This window comes from Copadichromis virginalis, linkage group LG20 (genome assembly GCF_057382275.1).
Source record: "Copadichromis virginalis isolate Kocher_CV1m ecotype Utaka linkage group LG20, C_Virginalis_male_GT1.1, whole genome shotgun sequence".
Classification (NCBI taxonomy): domain Eukaryota; kingdom Metazoa; phylum Chordata; class Actinopteri; order Cichliformes; family Cichlidae; genus Copadichromis; species Copadichromis virginalis.
Window position 1 is genome coordinate 7,606,391 of NC_140637.1, and position 10,720 is coordinate 7,617,110.

Genomic DNA, 10,720 nt, shown 5'->3' on the forward strand with positions numbered 1-10,720 from the left:
CTCGTTCACAGCTGAGTGGCTCAGGACAACCTCAAGCAAGCTGGATGAGCATTGGTCAAGTATTCAGCTGGTCCACACGCAGCCTGTGATTTGTCCTGTTATCGCTCCCTCTCTCTCTCTCTCAGCGCAAACTGTGTTTTCTGCATCTGTTTTTCCGTCTCTGTGTTTGTTCTCTGCCTCTTGCGGCACCTCAAGTGCTGGCCGTTATGTTCCAGGTTAGTCTGCGTGAGGAAACATGGCCAAACACGAGAAGCGGTGAGAGAGCAAGAGCGAGTTGCTGTTTCCTACTTTTCCTCTGTGGTATTTGTGACACACACTCACTAACACACACAGACAGAAAGAGAGAGTGAGCAAGAGAGGGCTCAATATCACAGTCATAATTGGCTTATAATACCAAAGAGGAACTTGATCCTTGATGCCACCCAGCCACTGTCAGTCGAAACCAAAAGACACGGGACATGTGTGCATGTGTGTGTCTGTGTGCGAAATACACTTCTGTAAGTACTCACTGGGAGACTAAAAGCTGATAGTACTTTTATTACTGATATTATTTTTATTTTAAGAAGAGCAAAATCACCTAATAACTCTTGGAAACTTTACACTTGATATCATATGATTAATACTGATACAGTAACAAAAGCATTAAGATCAATTATAAGACGCTGGTGGGGCTTTCAGCTTATCTTTTGAGGAAAAATCATTCCTACCGTTCTCTGTACATCATTTTGTATTATATCTTCATGCAGCAGTGTTTCTTAGATTTATAGATTTAAAGTATGCAAATCATTTATTAATGCAGTTTTCGCTACTCTCTTATATAACGTCAGTCAGATGTACACAACGCTTTGCCTGTGGCCGCTGAATCACCACCGCCTCACTCCACATATGACAAGACCATCCTAAGGACAAACTACGAGATAAGATGTGACAATGTGAAATGAAAAATATAGGAAGATAAGAAAAATTTCAATTAGTGCAACAACGGAAGGTGACAACAATGATTGCTCTTTGAGATCAGGGAGATAAATACAACATTGTGATTAATGGATATTTAAAAACATGTCATTGCATTCAAAGGCAAATCACAACACACAGCTTAAACCACAGTTTACACTGAGACACTCATGTGGATCTTCAGACTCATATAGTACCGAGACATTTTGGCGAGGGGAGTTGAAACTAACAAGACAGAGAACAGAGAACAGTGAAGACATGAGGAGGAAAGTGGAAAAGGCAATGCTACTAGGTGACATACCATGTTGGCAGCAGCTGTCGGGAAATGGTAGCAAGAATATCTCACACGTGTATGTCTGACCTGCTTGTCAAAGCTGAGACAAAGAGTGACAGAGAGAGACGGGGACAGTGAAATCTCTCTCTCGCTGTCTCACCCAGAGTGTGAGGCAGCGCATTCCTTTTTCAGCACTTGGCTCACTTCATCAGAAGGCCACAACCTGGGTTACAATTAGTGTGCAGCACAGACAAAGGACTCACTCACTCAGTGAAATGTTGTTTGCTTCGCTATACACTTGCGGCCACTTCATTAGTTACACCTTGATAGCACCAGGTTGAACCTCCTTTAGTCTTCAGAATCATTTTCATTTTTCATGGAGCAGATTAAATAAGACATTCTCACAAATGTTGGTCCAATGGATACAACAGTATAACACAGATGTCAGCTGCACCACCACCACTCATCAGACCTGGCAATATTTTTACAACTGTCCAATTCTGATGAGCCCAGGTGGAATATCGCCTCAGTTTCCTGTTCTTAGCTGACACTGCTGTTGCCCCCCTCTGCTTCAAGGTTTGCATTTTGTGGATTTAGAGATGCTCTTCTGTAACAAGTGGTTATTTGAGATACTGTTTCCTTCCTATCAGCTCGAAGCATCAACGAGGCATATTCGCCCACAGGGATGGACTGGCAATCTGTCATACTGGACATTTTCCCTGTGGGCCGACACACTTTTGGGCTGATCGATCGGCCTGAAGAGCCGCTGTGCTCTGGCAGCAGCCCATTTGTTCATTTTCATTACTGACACTGGATTGCCCAATCAGATCTCTTAATGCGACAGGCTACACCTCTGTTTGCTCAGGCAGCTTGTAGAAAAAGTTTAGTGTGGAAGAAGTGGCAAAAAATGGAGCCGAAAAGCTGAGAGGAAACAATAGTCAAATTAACCGACATGTTAGCTGCCAGTACTGCTGCACTGTGAACAGCCACAACTCCTCACACTCACAAGAGGCTGCTGCTGCTGCTAGCACCAGCTGTGGAGCAGTGAGGAAGATTAAATTAACATGGTAAGAAAATGATGGAGGAACATAATTAAAAAGGGAGAGGTTCAACAAATCAGGTAACACAAATGACTGATTTAACTATGAGCCACTGTTAATAGCTAAAGTGTAGCTTTTAATTATTGTCACACGCTGAGGTGTAACTAAGAAATGATCCAACAACAACTGTATCAACCTGATTAAACCCTGTTTCAATATCTATAATCCAACAAAAGGAGATAAATACAGAGTATGCGTACGCTTTATATATAATCAAGAGTCAAATCATAGACGTGAAGTTTCAAAGGTGAATAGCGCTACCACAGTGCTATCCAGCAGCTAGTTTGAGTAATCATGGTGGGACGATTTTTTTTTGTCCCAGTCTTGTCCTGTTCACCCAGAGAACTGGTGCTCACTGGATATTTTGTCTTTTTTGTACATTTCCCTGTAAACATAACTAAATGCATTGAGTTGCTGCCATTTGATTGGCTAATTAAATATTTGTATTGATGAGGAGTTAAACAGGTGTACCTAAAAAAGTGGACATGAATATATATATATATATATATATATATATATATATATATATATATATATATATATATATATATATATATATTTTGTTTTTTTTAATCAGAACTCCAGCACACTGAATTCCAACATGTAGAAAGCAAAGAGAAGCAACAAATCCTCACACGTGACTTCAGTGGAACAGTTATTCATTTTATGTCAAATTAAGTGAAAAACATTTAGCACAAGCTGTACTAAAAGCAGGGTGTCATCTTCACTGTCTTAAAAATTGTCAAACCAGTCCTCATGTATGCAATGCAAGCGGATACACTGCTCAGAAGCAAAGAGTGCCAATGCGTAACCACAGGAATCTAAAAGAACATCGGCTGTATCTTAGCCTGCAACAGAACAGCTTGTTCACCATAGCTATCGGAGTGCAGCGTGCCCTGTGCTTCAGCTCCAACAGATCAAGTGTTGTGATGTTATTTTGTTTTTGTTGTCGTACATTTGAGCTATCATTGTTGTCCTCATGATCTACCCCTTGCTCTCTGTCTCGCTCCCTCTGCTGTTCCTTCCAGCTCCATTAATGCACCCACTCTACTGGGAGACAGAAGGGATGTGCAAAAGTCAAAAAAGGACACTGAAAGAAAGATAGGCAGAATGGGGGGAAGTGGCACAGAGGAGCTATGAGGGATAAAAAAAACATGTGTGTGTACATGTGTGTGTGTCAGCATGTCTGTGGCATTAGGCTTGAACAGAGTGAGCATGTCCTAGCCAGAGGAGAGAAGTCGTTGAATCAACTGGTCGCAACCAAGGCCTTGTCGCCCTTGTCCTCATCTCTCCGTCTCCCTCTCTCTCTTTTTCCTCACTCTCTCCCTCAAAATCCCCTCCGCTCATTCAGCAATGCATATTACAAACAGGACATTTTACTTAATCCTGAATCTCTCCCCCTCCTCCCGGGCTTCTTTGTCAGGGCACCATTGTGAATTAGAATAACAGAACCGGCTTTAAAATAAAATTCTACATCAAGTGCATAGCGTTTGCAACCAGGAAATGGCAGGTGAGTCTGAACTAGAGTTAGTAGATATTTTCATTTGACAGACTTTCATAGTTTATAGTGAGCTTGTAATATGTGGGCTGGATATTCAAGGTTTGATGTGTGACATCTCCCATGAGATAAGACATACCACAAAGAGCATTTTCACCTTGTACTTGGTTTAGCCTGACATCTTTCTACTCAGTCATCCTCACTGCAAATGTCTGTGCAATACTAACAGCTGCACACACAAAATCAAACAAGCTTGTTACTTCAAATGTAACGCTCGTTTTCTGTACTTGGAAGCAGCGCTATCAGTGTCAGCATATTTGAAAAAAACAATTTTTTAAACGTGTGTGTGTTCAGAATGGAATGCCGTGTTTAGAGGCCGCTAATCCCAAGCAGGGACGGAAACAAATGTACCTCAAGCTTTAGCCTTCTATTTTTGCCTCCAGTATCCTCAGCACTTCAAGCATGCATCGTCCCAGGCTCTGGCTTGGGCAGCTAACACCTCATTACCATTCTGTAAAGCAGTTAACATCGCTGGACATGGATTTCCTCCAATGAGTAAGTCGGGGTCAGAGGTTCGTATAAACGGAGGATTCATGATCAGATGGCTGCTTCGGTTTCTTAAACTTTGGTGGTTTATGACACGAGCGACACGAGAGTGTGAATCCTACACAAGCAGGTGAAGTACATTTCGGTCATCTACTGAAATCTGAACAGAAGTTTATTTTTATTTTTGACAGTGAGTGCTCTTTTTGCTAAGGGGGTGTAGTGCTTTCGCTTGACAGACTGTAGTGATACATTTGATCCTGACTGATACTGCAGGATTTCTCCAGGATCACTTGAACTCTTATGGCTCTAAGATATAAGGCAATGGATCTAAACTACTAGCTAGGTGGTGACTAAAACAAACGTAAAACAAAAATAAAGTGTGTTAAGCTAAAGAGGGAGTGCATTTATAATCATCAAATGAGGCGTTTAATTTAGCAGATGTTCTTTTAGGATATAAATATATCTTGTTAATTCAGAAAAAAAGGGGAATTTTTGTCAGGTGAATACATTGAGCTTTCATATTTTAGACACTGAAGTTTTCTATTTTTTTTTCTTTTTTAAGCTATTTAAACACACTTTATTACATCTAATGATCAAAAACATATGTGCATCAGTAAAAGGCACTAAAAAAAAACTATCTCTGAAGTGAAATGAAGAATCTGGAAGTTTTATTCTCACAACACAGTCTGAGCAAGCAACTGAACACCTGTCACCAAAATTACGCAAGTTATAACTTACCAGGCTCCCAATTTCTTCATGTTTCAGTTTAGCAGTATTATTGAAGATATGACGACAGAACTAAAGTACCCACAGCATCACACGAAATGCTATTATAGTCTCTCAGCTCTATGAGTAAAGCTGATATAAGAAAAGAAAAGAAAAAACATGAGACTGAAACTCACATTCAGACTGCTTTCATTCCTTGGGTGTGTTTTCATCTGTATTCTGTGGTTGGTGGAGCAGCAACAAACTGGCAAAAAACCCTATGGTTTATCGGCTGCAAAAGCTCACTTAACCACCAAAACAGATTATTGAATCCAAAGTGCAAGGGCCTTAAGATGAAGCATCCGAAACATAAACCACTGGAAACAAAAATAAAATCCCTGATCTCTTTACAAGCTGAAATCCCAATTATTTGGTTCACTTCCCTTTTGTATTGATTATTTCACTTAGATGTACCATAAATGCTTCAACAGAGGGGTATTTTGTGCTTACCTTTATATTTGCATATTTCTGAGTACTGTAGTACTTGAGGCCCATGCATTTTCTAGCTTTAGGTCAGTTCTTCTTGGTAAAACAACTCTAGAGGTGTGCTAGACAAAGATGGTGCAGAAAGGTTCAACAGGAGGACAGATTTTACTGTTATGAGGTGCTTGTATCACAAAAACTGGTCTGTTTTCTACTGGATGCTAATGTTGTAGCACCTCAACCATGTTAAAGTCTAAACCATGCAAAACACTGAGCTACAGAAAAACTGAAAAGCCTCAGAGATCTAGGTTAATTCAACAATTGCTTGCAAGAGACTGCTCTGGGCTGAGACAGATGGAGTGACCCAGTTGGGGAGAGAAAAATCTCCATCGTCTTTGTCATCCCTCTGACTGTGTGACTCCTCTCTGTGTCCTCTGGAGCCGACCCCATCAGTCACCATGAAATGACACAAATTACCACGAGCTGTTAGTGTCAGTCACAATGAACTGTGAGGACTTTTTTTTCTTATTGTTTACATAGCAGCAGAACAACCAAACAAAAAAGCCAGCATGGCATAAGAAGCTGGAAAATTAAAGAAAATAATCAACAAAGGAAAATAAAAGCAATGAAAAGGGGAAAAGGGGGTTCATATTCTTCCTATTCTGTTAGTAAATTTGTAATCTCCAAACTAAACAAGATCAGTGTACAGCCTTGACTTAGCTTTCCTGCTTGGCAACGTTTTAAGGACTTTACATCTAGTCATGCGGTACACGTCCCCCAACCTTGCTCTAATACTGACTTCCACATGATTCACATACTGTGCTGACTTTCACTGTTAAGTCACCAATGACACACAGCTGAGATGCAGATGGACACGTACCTGTTGTGCATTTTTCTGAAGCTTCACTTAAGAAACGCCTAATGGACTTGGTGCAGTCGTTTGTCATTAATGTCAAAATCAAAAGGAAAAATCATTTTCTTTCTTTGTTTCCTGCTTTCAGCAGAGCCTGCTAGTTTCCACCAAACAGCAGCTGATTACACACAAGAGGGGTACTGAGCTCGTCAAATACAGCATTTCTTTGTAAGACAGCACAGAAGTGTAAATTATACTAAAATATAGACAATGTAATTTATATAGCATCTGCGACTTCCCCAATAAGGAGCAACAAGTCAGAGTTTTGTAAAGTCATGTGCAAGTTACAGATGACTTTCTGGTCTGGGATCCTTAGAAGGAAAAAAGAACTAAAGGAAATCATTTAAAGCTTTTTTTTGTATTCTTCTTGTTTTGTCTTATTGTTGATGTGTTTTCAGCTGCACAGGTTTGTATAGAAACAACCAGCTTTTCTTTAATTGTATATAACTGTGTGATTTCATCATGATTGTTGTTCAATTCTTTCTTATTATCAAATAACTTGTATAGAGGATTATTTTTATTTTATTTTAGTAATATGCCAAAATTTAATCAATGTTAATGCAACAACTGGGAGAAAAAACAATATGAGTGACATCACTATCAGATAAAACACACATTAACTCCCAGTGATGGTATCAAGATCTCTGTGTGATTCAAAAAACAAAATAAAAATAAAAAAACAGCTGTGAATTTAGGATATTCACCTTTTCAGATCATCAAACAAATTTTAATATTAGACAAAGATGACTCAAATAAACACAAACTGCATGCAAAATGCAGTTTTTAAATGATGATTTCATTTATTAAGGGGTCACATCAGAGGGTTTTAAGGCATGAACTGCCTTTTTAAGGCCATGCCAAAGCATCTCAGATTTCTGTCAGGACTTTGACTAGACCACTCTGAAATCTTCATTTCATTCTTTTTGAGTCCTTCACAGGTGGACTTGCTGCTGTGTTTGAGATCATTGTCCTGCACCAGAACCCAACTGTGCTTGAGCTTCAGGGGATAAACTAATGAGCAGGCCATCTACTGATCGGAAGGTTGGTGGTTCAATTCCTGGCTTCTCCTAGTCTGCATGGCAAATATCCTTGGGCAGGATACCAACCCCAAGTTGCTCTCTGATGCATCCATCCATGCAGTATGAATGTGTGTGTGAATATTAGTTAGAAAGCACTAAGAAAATGTGCTGGTGTAAATGGGTGAATGCACAAGTTGTGTAAAGCGCTTTGAGTACTCAGAAGAGGCTCTTGTCTCGTCAGTCCACAGAATTTTTTGCCAAAAGTCTTGAAAATCACCAAGATGTTTTGCGCAAAGGTGAGCCGAGCTTTTGTGTTTTTTTTGGGCAGCACTGGTTTTCTCCTTGCATCTCTTCCATGGATGCCATTTTTGCCCAGTCTCTTTATTCAATCATGAACTCTGACCTAAACTGAGACAATGAGGCCTACACTTCTGTAGAGTTTGTTCAGGGTTCTTTTGTGACCTCCTGAATGAGTCGTTGATGTGTTCCTGGAGTAATTTTGGTGTATCAGCTGGGAAGGGTCACCATTGTTCCAAGTTTTCTCCATTTGTAGATAATGGCTCTTCGCTGGAGTCCCAAAGCATTAGAAATGGCTTTATAAGGCTTTCCAGACTGACAGACATCAATAACTATTTTTGTCAGATGTTCTTGAGTTTCTTTATATTGTGACATGGTGTGATGCTTTTGCTGGCCCAGGCTTGATTACTGCTTTTGTTGCAGTAATCAAGCCAGGATGTAGATTATGAAAATAAACTCTGCTTCCAAAAAAGAATCTGGTTAATCACAGTTAATTCGGAATTTAACAAGAGTGTAATTACTTTTTCACATTGGGCCAAGTTGCACAGTTTTTGTCCCCTCAAAAAATTAATAATTTAAAAACTGCATTGTGTATTTACTTGGGCTACATTGGTCTAATATTAAAACCTGTGACAAATATGCAAACAAACTAAATAACAAAGAAATAAGGAAGGGACAAATACTTTTTCACTGCACTGTAAAAACTGTGCAAGTTGAGCTCTGTATGCAATTGTAACTGCTGGTGGTCATCCTTGTAAAGACAAGGGAAATTTCCCATGCTCCTTTTTGACTAGGCCAGCACATACATAGATGTTTATAGGGTATAATTCATCTCACATACCCAAAGATCGGAAATAGCATAAAAACCTCAAAATATGGGTTAGTATATCTGGAAATACTTTTTTACTCTGGGTCCAGCACTCACTCAGGAGAAAAACCTCCAAAACCGAGATTTCTACAAGTCATCGCAATAATAAAGGACAATTTACAACCCCAAATATCTACTATATATCAAAAGTAAAAGCAAACAAGAGTGCATCACATTTCAAGCTTTTTTCTGCTTTCCTTGGAAGCACTTAAAGGGTAAATGCCACAGAGTGGTACAAAGACACACACAGAGATTAAACACATGAGACAGGTGACGCTGACCCAACACAAACAAACTGAAACCCTTGAGGTAGGAGCCAGGTGGTAAGTGCTAGCAGGGTGGCGGAGAACCTTGAAACAGGCCCGAGAACAGCATCTAGAGGTCAGTACAGGGAGTACACCTGCACTCGGAGGAGACAAACAAACCTCCACAGCAGCTGGTTAAACAACACACGAGCACTCAAAAACCTCCGGCCTCTTATTTATAACCTCGCCCACACAGCAAAGAAGAAGACCCCGAGCAGGGAAGACGCAGACAGACAGTAACAGCTGGTTACAGGCCACAGCGTTCAGGTTGGAGTTGGAGTAACACTGAGAGAGCTGGTTAGTGGTTACTGAATGTTTAACCTATAACAGGCCTATTCCACAGCAGTGATTTTAATATGAAAAGTAGATAAACACACGTGTTACTAATGATGTTAATGAAGGTTTGCACTATTTTGGTACAAATCCCTGTACCTATAATATCACTGGTAACTACTATTTTATGTGAAAATGTATGCTGTGAAAAAGTTTTCCATCGAAAAATAATGATTAGCATCCACTGCAGATTTGCAGTTCAACAAAATAATGTTCTGAATGAAAGCAAAGATCTTCTGTGCGAATGATTGCGATTTAATTTAAATTAATTCTTTGTTCAGTTCTTTAGTTCAGTTCAGCTGGCTTACACCAGATGATAAACAAATGCAGGCTGATCCAAGTAACTGAAATATTTGGTATTGATAGTGAAAAATTTCATTGGGCCCCGTTTCATCATCTTTACGTTGCTTTGACGAGTGACAAAGATGATGAAAATGCAACAAATGCATTTATTAAAAATTTTAAAATAATGTGTATGTAAGAGTTCAGGCTTTTCACAAATCACTTCTTTAGTAACAAATCTGCCTAAACTTGAGTTGCAAAGGCTACTATCGAGTATCAGCCCTTTGAAGAGGAGTAGTCTTCTAAGATGCTAATTTTGATTCATGAGTGACACTCATCCTGTGTCTGTGTGTCATCACACCATCAGTTTTAAGCTTATGTAACTGCACCCCCAGAACAAACAGCTAGGGAGGTTATCAGTGCCTCCTGAGCTTCTGATTCAAAGAATTCAAAATAATAATAATAATAATAATAATAATAATAATAATAATAATTTGTTTAACACACTTCAGTCGGCTATATACTGATCTTGAAAGAAAGTATCGATCCTATTGCGCTAATATCGATCCATACCAAAGGCACTGTTGGTATCTATACTATCAATACTTGGATCGAGCGGTTCACCTCTAGTACTTAAGTATGTTCAAAAATAAGACGTAGCCTATGCATTTATGAGCAGTGCTTATAAGCTTAACCTGTTTCTGTGTGATTAAATTATATCCAATTATTGACTGAGCTCAAACTCAAACGTCTTCTTGGTGACCCTCGAAGAGCAACACACTGCACTCCATGCAAACATCTGCTTAGGTCAAATAAATCTTCAAACTATTTAGACGATTTTGGAATCAAAATTGTGATACGTGCAGATTTAGGTAAAGTCACCCAGACCTATAACGTAGAACATAGCTAACATTATGAATTTGAGCTCTGACTGTATCTGAAACTGAAGTTTTATTGCGCGTGTGAATGCTGCTCGCCAAAGGGTAAAATAGTATTTACTCAGCTTGACACCATCAGGCGAAAAGTCCATTAGTCACTACTGTGCTAACTTCAGAGTTCAACCAATTCATTTCATTGTGGCATTCTGTCTGCTTCTTCATTTTGAGATTAACTAAATTACTAACAGGATATATTAACCAGGCT